General features: G+C 47.0%; 1 long non-coding RNA gene across 2 annotated transcripts; it reads right to left on the bottom strand.

Moving 5' to 3' along the window:
• Positions 1 to 559: 559 nt before the first annotated feature.
• On the bottom strand, positions 560 to 7,849 carry LOC145158035 (uncharacterized). 2 transcript variants are annotated; one of them, XR_013737235.1, is made up of 5 exons: positions 6,204 to 7,849; positions 2,400 to 5,248; positions 1,933 to 2,014; positions 1,082 to 1,137; positions 560 to 739 (listed from the first exon to the last, which is right to left on the bottom strand). It is a non-coding gene; the product is annotated as an uncharacterized LOC145158035 (long non-coding RNA). The 2 variants fall into 2 exon arrangements; XR_013737234.1 differs by lacking the exon at positions 6,204 to 7,849 and having other exon boundaries at positions 2,400 to 6,197.
• Positions 7,850 to 9,952: the final 2,103 nt, after the last annotated feature.

Genomic DNA, 9,952 nt, shown 5'->3' on the forward strand with positions numbered 1-9,952 from the left:
TTGCTAACTTATGCATCGATAAAGGGAGAAACAATCCAATAGGTATTTTCATGACTCCTAATGTACCTCGGTTTCATAGTGTTGCTGAAAATGTTAATGTGAGGTATTCACTCATTTACTATGTGGATCCTGAAAATTACAAGTACGTTGGTGATGATGATGTTGGTACATATCTTAATGACGTGGGTGATCGTTATGTTGATGTTCCCCAACAAGAAGTTAAAGTTATGAATAGGGGGTGTAGTAGATAATAGTAAAAAGAAAAAAATTATGATTTAGAAAGATGAAAATGCACATGCTTATGGGGATTTTTTTGATGTTGCTGATGTAGCTTTAGATATAACTGACTTAGAAAGCAATTTTGATGGAGATGAGTTGGGTGATGAACGTAAAACTAAGTTTACCGACAACCTTTTTTATGGTATGCCCCCTCTGCCAGCATGTCCAGTTGATGTTAATGAAGATATCCCATCACAGATGGTAGACATCAATCATCAAAAGATTGAATGTCTTTGTATATTTAAGAACAAAGACCTTCTAAAACTTAAACATCCAAAAATTATGACCCAAAAATTTCATTTTTGATTTAAGTAAAAACAGTATTCCACAACATTGTTCATACATCCCAAACAAATAAATATGTCAACATCATGAAAATCAGAGTGTGTCCCATAAACAAAATCCATATGGTGTGTGTAATGCAGTCAACCCGAGCTCTTCCCCTTGGAACCAGAAGTACCTGAAACATAAACTATAAACCGTAAGCACAAATCTTAGTGAGTTACCCAAGATACTGCATACCAAACATATCACATAACGTGCCCCGACCAAAGAGATACGGGCCCTGCCCACACTCGCATAACGGGCCTCGCCCAATGAGATACGGGCTTTGCCCACACTCGCATAATGGGCCCCGCCCAATGAGATACTGGCCCCGACCACACTCACAATACGGGCCCCGCCCTATAAACATACATATCAAGCACATACAAGTATCACACAGACAACAAGTATATCAACATAATCAATCAAGGGTCGGCCTTGTTGCCTTAGACCAGCTAAACCAGATGAGGAAACTCACCTCGAAAAGTTGAATGAAACGAATATCTCTGGCTGCTGGTCCTACAGCTCCCTGAGCTATCAATTACCACATAAAAACTAATTAACATTTGGGATCAACATTATAACCAAAAATCTCTACTTGGGGTAAAAAGACCATTTTACCCCTACCCTAGCTTGGCCCAAGAATGGAGCCCATGACCACAATCCAATGGGCCCAAAAGTTAAACAATCCATCAAGGCCCAAAATATGGCCTAATTTCCAATTGGGCCTAACTCCTTCACATGGGCCTTAGCCCAAGGCCCAATAACATACTTGGCCCAAAAACTACCAAAATCAGATGGCCCAACTAACCCTAACCTTCCAAGCCCAAACCAAGGCCCAAACCGAAAGTCCATTATCGAAATGCCATCAGACTGAGTACCTTGGGTGTACTCAGCTGGTACGCTAAGCGTACTGTATCGAGGGCTTGTACGTTGTGCGTACAGGCTTGTACGCCCAACGTACTCAACCAATTCAGCCAACTTCAAGATTAAGCTCCTAACCCCTTAAGACTTTGTTCCAGAATGTATATATGACCCCCTTTAAGTTGAAATACCATGTAAAGTTGCCAACTTTACGTCCATGCATGACCATAAGAAGCTCTAAAGCTCAAAAAGGACCTAATGGAGGACTTAATGGATGCATGAAGCCCCTAAAATCCATAAAGTTGGCACCTTTATGCCAAAGGAGTCCATGAAGACCTTGGATCTGAAAGAATAAGCCTTTGGGACGTCCTAATCCCAACATTCATCCAAACCATGGCTAAAAACATAACTATTTAACCAAAAAGGAGATCTAAACATCTAGTAACCAAGATAAGAACTTAATACCTCAAACTTCTTGCAAAATGGGTAGAGGTTCTGAATCCAAGACCTCCTCTTCAGGCTAAGCAACTTCTAGCTTCTTCAACTCCTTCAAAATGCACAAAAATGAACACCAAAAGCTCTCCAAAAGCTTACACACTCAAGAATGGAAGATAGGACTCGATTTTAGGGTTTCTAGACATAAGAGGCTAAAAAGGAGGCTAACACTTGGGACTTAATGACATTATATAGGGCTTGAACCCTAAAATTAGGGTTTTTGGGGTCTGACCACGTACACTGCGCGTACCACCTTGTACGATGTGCGTACGTGCATGCCTCCGCGATCCTTTTGATTCATCTACGCCCCGCGTAGACCAGGCTTACGCCCAGCGTACGGCCTCAACAAAGCCCACCCATGAAGGCCAAATCCTCAAAGCCCAACAATAACTTACATGATTAAAATAATTAAATAAATGATTAAAAGAGAATAATACCTTGGAACCATCAGGCGTTACGATTCTCCCCCACTTGGATCAGACTTCGTCCTCGAAGTTCGCTGTCCCGAACAACTCTGGATAGTGCTCGCTCATCTCCTCCTCAGGCTCCCACGTCCACTCTGACCCCTTGCGGTGCAGCCACTGCACCTTTACCAGCTCCACAACCTTGTTCCTCAAGGTTTTCGTCCTCCGATCTAAAATTGCCACTGACCTCTCAATATAATTTAGACGGTCATCCACCTGAATATCCTCCAAAGGTACAACTGCGGAATCATCCACTAAACACTTCCGCAACTGAGAGACATGAAATGTGTTATGAATTTGACTGAGCTCGGCTAGAGGATCAAGACGATATGCAACCCGGCCCACCCGAGCCAAAACCCTGAAGGGACCAATATACTTGGGAGTAGCGGAGAGAGACGTTCCCGAAAAGCACCTATCCGTGGGAGACAGAAGATGAATGGGGAGCCGGGGACCAGCTTGCCTTGCTTCCAGAAACGGATGACACCTTTCCAAGGTGACACCTTCAGGAGAACCATATCTCCCACCTGAAACTTCAAGTCTGATCGGCGCCTGTCGGCATAGCTCTTTTTTCGACTCTAAGTTGTCTGGAACCTGCTCCGAACCTGTTGAATCAGCTCAGTGGTCTTGAACACCACCTCGGTACTCCCCATAACTCGCTGACCGACCTCGCCCCAACAAATTGGGGTCCTGCATTTCCTCCCATAGAGAATCTCAAAAGGAGGTCGATCAATGTTGGAGTGATAACTGTTTTTATACAAAAATTCTGCTAACGGAAGATACGTATCCCAACTCCCACCAAAATCCAACACGCACGCACGCAGTATATCCTCAAGATTCTAAATAGTATGCTAACTCTGCCCATCGATTTGCGGATGAAATGTTGTACATAAATGGAGACGAGTGCCCATATCGTCATGAAACTGCTTCCAAAATATGGAAGTAAGGCGAACATCCCGGTTTAAAACCACTGATACCGGCACCCCATGATGTGCCACGACCTCCCGATCATAAATCTCGACCAACTTCTCTGCAGAAATACTCTCCTGGATCGGAATGAAATGCGTGCTCTTGGTCAATCGATCCACGATGACCTAGATAGAATCCACTCCACGCACATTCCTAGGAAGCTTCGTGATAAAATCCATAGTGATGTCTTCCCATTTCCATATGGGAATCTCCGACGGCTGCATCTTGTTCTGAGGTCGTTGATGCTCGACCTTGACAATCCTGCAAGTCAAGCACCGCTCCACGTACCATGATACATCCTGCTTCATGCAGGGCCACCAATAATCAGGACGAAGATCCCTGTACATCTTCGTCGCCCCGGGATGAATGGAGAATCTCGACTTATGAGCCTCCTCCATCAGAACCTGGCAGACACCGCCCCAATACGGAACCCAGACTCTCCGATGCAGAGTCAACAATCCGCGACTATCATAATCGAAGGAATCCACCTGCCCTACAATACGTTCGCTCTTCCGGTGCTCTTCCATCATAGCTTCCACCTGTGCCTCACGAATCCACTCCAATAACGGAGTAATCACGATCATCCTCAAACATAGGTCTCTGATCGGAGCCGCAACCGCCTTGCGGCTGAGAGCATCGTCTACCACGTTGGCCTTCCCCGGGTGGTATAGGATCTCACAATCATAATCCTTCACCACATCCAACCATCGATGTTGCCTCATGTTCAGATTTGGTTGATCCATCAAGTACCTCAGGCTCTTGTGATCAGTGTAGATGGTACACCGGACCCCATAGAGGTAATGCCGCCAAATCCTGAGGGCGAAAACCATAGCCCCCAGCTCCAAATCATGCGTCGGATAATTCGCCTCATGAGGCTTCAGCTGCCTCGAAGCGTAAGTGATCACACGACTTTGTTGCATCAACACTGCCTCCAAACCTGTGATCGATGCATCAAAATAAACCACGAAGTCATTAACACCCTCCGGTAGGGTCAGAATCGGCGCCTCATACAACCGCTGCCAAGAGTCTCAAAAGTTGCTTGTTGCTCAGGCCCCCAGCGAAAAGTCACCGACTTCTTGGTCGGTCGGGTCAAGGGAACATCGATCTTGTAGAAATCCTAAATGAATCTCCGATAATAACCAGCCAAACCAAGAAAGTTCTGAATCTCAAATGGAGACCTCGGAACCTCCCACTGCATCACGGCCTCGACCTTGGTCGGATCGACCAGAATACCCTTCTGGTTGACAAGGTGCCCCAAAAACTGCACCTCGTGCAACCATAACTCGCACTTGGAGAACTTTGCGAAAAGTCTCTCCCTCCTCAAGGTCTCCAGCACCTCCCTCAAGTGCTCCTCATGTTACTCCTGAGTTTTGGAATAAACCAAGATATCATCAATGAATACTATTACAGACCGATCCAGCATCAGTCTGCACACACAGTTCATGAGATCCATGAACGCGGCTGGAGCATTGGTGATCCCAAAAGTCATCACCACGAACTCATAATGACCATATCGAGTCTGGAAAGCTGTCTTCTGCACATCCTCATCCTAGACCCGCATCTGATGATAACCCGATCGCAAATCAATCTTGGAGAACCAAGATGCACCTTGAAGCTGGTCTAAAATATCATCAATCCTCGGGAGTGGATAACGGTTCTTCACCGTTACCTTATTCAACTCCCGATAGTCGATACACATCCGATGAGACCCGTCCTTCTTCTTCAAAACAGAATCGGGGCTCTCTAAGGCGAACTGCTCGGCCTAACAAATCCCTAGTCTAACAGCTCCTGCAGCTGTGTAGATGATGCGACATTGACCTCCGGCAAGTCTTCTGGTCTTCTGCTGCGGCGGAGATCTGACATCACAGTCCAAAGTCGTTAGAGCCGCCCCAGTGACTGTGCCCCGGGAGCGGACTCCGACAGTCAAGTTAGATCATCTGGTAGATCTGAGATGGCTCCCTTTAGCTAGAGAGAACCATCTTGGTGTTGGTGGTGGTGTACGGTGGCTGACGGCGGTGGGTGGCGGCTGAGCCACCCGGTCGGAGTATGGTGGCGGCTGAGCCACTCGGGAAAGATCCCTCTCCGTAGAGGAGATACTATTCATTATATAGGGGACAATTAGGTCAGGCCTTGGGCCAGCCCAATTCAGGCCCAACTAGCAAGGAGCTGGGCAAGGCCGCCCGGAGGCGCCGGGCGGGGCTAGCGGGCGCGCCCCAGGCAGGGCTGGCGGGCACACACCAGGAGAGGATGGCAAGGGAGTGCCAGGCTAGGGAGCGCCTGGCCGAGCCGGCAGCAGAGTCCCCAGCAGGGCTGGCAAGGGAGTCCCCAACAAGGCTCGCAAGGGAACGCCAGGCAGGGCTGGCAGGAGCGCGCCAGGCCAGGCTGGCGCGCTGGAGCAGTCTAGGCCATGCCAATGGACCATATATCATCAAGTCCCCCCAGTCTGCTGTTATTGGTACGCGGCCAATGACATCGGATTGGAACTAGTCATATAAACCAACAGGAGAGTCCCCAGCGAGGCTGACAAGGGAGTCCCCAGCAAGGTTGGCAGGAGAACGCCAGGCAAGGCTGGCAGGAGCGCGCAAGGCTAGGCTGGCACGCTAGAGCAGTCTGGGCCATGCTAGTGGACCATATATCATCAAGTCCCCCCGGTCTGGTGTTATTGGTACACGGCCAATGACATCGGACTGGAACTAGTCATATAAACTGTGCGTCGTCAAGTCCCCCTAGTCTGATACGATTGGGTTGCTGACAATCAGATCAGACTAGATAAAGCACCAATACATTAAATAATAGAGAGAACGATCGAACCTCAGCCACGAGAGTCGTGGGGTTGCGTGATGAGCCAAGCATTGCTTATGCAACTTGAGCTGACTTGATATTCCTTCATTGAGAGGAGTGCGAGGTTGCTAAAGAGTGTTACGCGACACTGATGTCGATAAAATGTCGGGTCGGGGTAGCTAAGAAGCATAACCTCGTCATACAGTCTCTAAGACCGTTGTCGAGCTCCGAAGTCTGTAAATAGATACAACGTATTTGGTCCATGATTCCCGCGTTCCAGTCACAGCTGAAAGTTGTTCATAGAAATAGACGCTCTGAGCGTCGCGCGCGCACCCCGGTGAGGGGGACGAGACCCGCAGCCAACACCGGGTGGGGAGTTATATTTCTATGCCCGCTAGATGGGAACTTTGAGTGACTGGTCAGCGGTGCACACTTCGCAAGTCCCCAGTAAATATTTTACAGACCGAGCTTTGCTCTGCGAGTTTGCTGTTGGCGCACTCTGAGTGTCGCGAAGCGTTTTTCTGAAAAGACAACAACACTTCCAAAATCAGATTGTGTTGAATGAAATTGTAGTACTTGAGCGTTTGAATGGTTGATTGTCTAATTTATTATTGAAAAATCTAGGCCATTTAAATGAACCAGCCTAATAAAATAAAATCTAAAACGGCCCATCTGGAGGTTTGTGAGCCCAACGTCAATCTTCTCGTTTACCCTACGTACGCAAACTGATTGAATTCCCAAATTACTACGTTGGCCCACTATTCTTCTTCATTAGTTGAAAAATCTTGACGCCTCTCCCCCTCGTTTTCGCGATCTGCACTAAGGGTGACAAAAAGAAGAAGAAAACGGCGACCTCCTCCCCAGAGGACATCCGAGCGAGTTCGCCGACAACGCCGATTTGCTGGGCCGACGGAATGGCGGCCGGAGGTGATAGATTTGCTGTTCCTCGTCGGAATCTGTCAATTGTGACAGGGATCGAAGCCACGAGCTCCTCCGGCAACGATGGTTCGTTGAATCGTTTCGTGAAGGCGATCGTGACAGGTTAGCAGGGGCGGTCGATTGGCGACGCAGCGTCCGATCCATAAGACAGGGACCCTCAAGGCCTCAATTGCTACCGATGGTGGTCCCTTGTTGCGTTGCGGATTGACAGTCACCACCCAATGACGAAGCGGGAAAACGGAGGTTGCGATTGAAGGGGACCGGCAGCTGTAGTCGATGACTGGTGAAGTTGAGTTGGTGGGTCATCGGACTGGTGGTTTTGGTTCGTAGGTGGAGACTGGAGCGGCGACGGCTCAAGGAACCGTGGTTGCCGATCGAAACCGGTGGCGATTTAACTGGTAAAACCGTGGTGATAAGAGATCGGGGCTAGAGCTGTAGGAGGTTGGAGCAGTGAGAGAAAGCGATGCTGAAATCGGCCGTTTGCAGCTGGTCTTTACAGGAGTGTCGTAGCTTCGTTGGTCGGCGCTGTTGTTGGGAGTGACTACCGGGGATTCGAACGGTGACGCCTTGGTTTCGTTCGCCGGCGACTGAAATTGTGACTTATTGAAGAAGCCTGTTGATTGGGTTAACTAAAGAGGCTCTCGTCTGTGAGTAGAAAGAGTCTAGTGGGGCCGGTTGCATTTAACTTTTATGTATATCAAGAATTGGACCAAATGGGTCCCACCCGAAAATGCTTTTGTCTTTTGGGTATACACCCATACCCATTCTTTTTCTTTTTCCTTCAAGAAACACAAAGCACACTTTTCATCTTTTTTTTTATTTCACTGCCAACTTTTGAATAGCGTAGGCCACACGTTTTTTGGGAATTACTGTTCTATACTGTACATGTGATGTTGATATACTACACCATTTCTGTTATTTTGTCCTTTACATAGCTGTTGAGCCATGCGTATTCTTGTTGACTAATAACTCTTGTACCTTTTTTTCTGAAAACTATTTATTATAATGGTAACTAAAACATAAAGGTAACTTTGAGATGGGCTAAAAATAAATAAATGGTGGGTGAAAAGCATACGAAATTCTCAGCTGAGAAGTTTAAGAACATAAAAAAGTTCATTTATTTTTACTTCAAGTTTTTAGACAACTTGAGTGAACTTGAAAATCGTAAACTAAATGAGATTTTCAGAAAAATACATGGACTGAAAGTGGGTTAAGACCCATCAAGACTTCTCCTCCTTTTTTTTTTTTTTTGAAGGTTTTTATGAAATGTACAAGCCATATGGCTGTATGTACAAATAAAAGCTTCAGGAATTGAAGTTCTTTACAGAAAATCTAAACTAAAATCGTTTTTCTGTAACATATAAAAAGAAAATGAAGTAATAACTCATAAAAATTTCTTTTTTCTGAAGTTGCTCAACAATCCCCCAACATATAAACAAAAACGGATTTAAAAAGGTTTTTGCAAGCTTGGGGAATGTTTGAAAGGCCAAATGATGCTAAGACAGATCTGAAAAGATCTTAGCAAGAACCAAATGGATCTTAAACAGATCTTGGCAAAGGCCAAACGGATCTGATGCGGTTTCCTTCTCATAAAACCTTTTTCCTCTACAACTTGCTCAACAAGCTATCATAATATGAGCAACAAATTTGTGTTTCATTTTCTAATCTTTTAAAGAAAATAGACAGCTTTGAAAGAGTTTTGCAAAGAAAACATAAATTGAAGATGATTTCTCCACAACATAGACTGACATAAAGTAACCAAAATGTTCTTCAACTCTCAAGTTGCTTGGATAAAGCACCAAAATATGAACAAAGATGGAGAAGAGTTCCTAAAAACCTCTTCCCTCCCCGAAAATATCAGTAAAAACGGGTCTTAGTTGGTGTTTTTGAACTTGAGAGGTGATTAAGTGAACAAAAACATTTGGATCTAAAGATCCGAGCTAAAAATGAAGTAGATCTACAGATCTGAACAAAAGGTGCATCAGATCGAAAGATCTGAAACATAGCTAATCAGATCTGGGTAGTTTTTTGCCAAGATCCAAACGGATCTGAACTAAGGAATGTAAAACTGAACAGATCTGAGCAAACCTTAGATGAGAACACATCAAATCTGAAGGGATCTGGGCAAAAACAAGCTTGAGACCAACTGAGGCTTTTGCTACTTGCTCGAATCCGGGATGGCGACAAATGATGCGACATCGACCTCCGGGACTGTGCCAAGTCGTTAGAGCCGCCCCAGGGACTGTGCCCCGGGAGCACACTCCGACGGTCAAGTTAGATCATCTGGTAGATCTGAGATGGCTCCCTTTAGCTAGAGAGAACCATCTTGGTGCTGGTGGTGGTGTAGGGTGGCTGACGGCGGCGGGTGGCGGCTAAGCCACCCGGCCGGAGTATGGTGGCGGCTGAGCCACTCGGGAAAGATCCCTCTCCGTGGAGGAGATACTATTGATTATATAGGGGACAATTAGGTCAGGCCTTGGGCCAGCCCAATTCAGGCCCAACTAGCAAGGAGTTGGCCAAGGCCGCCCGGAGGCGCCTGGCGGGGCTGGCGGGCGCGCACCAGGAGAGGATGCCAAGCGAGTGCCAGGCGAGGGAGCACCTGGCCGAGCCGGCAGGAGAGTCCCCAGCAGGGCTGGCAAGGGAGTCCCCAGCAAGGCTCGCAAGGGAACGCCAGGCAGGGCTGGCAGGAGCGCGCCAGGCCAGGATGGCGCGCTGGAGCAGTCTAGGCCATGACAATGGACCATATATCATCAAGTCCCCCCAGTCTGGTGTTATTGGTACACGGCCAATGACATCGGACTGGAACTAGTCATATAAACCAACAGGAGAGTCCCCAGCGA

Source organism: Lactuca virosa, chromosome 1 (assembly GCF_052849685.1).
Source record: "Lactuca virosa cultivar CGN04683 chromosome 1, Lactuca_virosa_CGN04683_v6, whole genome shotgun sequence".
In the NCBI taxonomy this organism is placed as follows: Eukaryota; Viridiplantae; Streptophyta; class Magnoliopsida; order Asterales; family Asteraceae; genus Lactuca; species Lactuca virosa.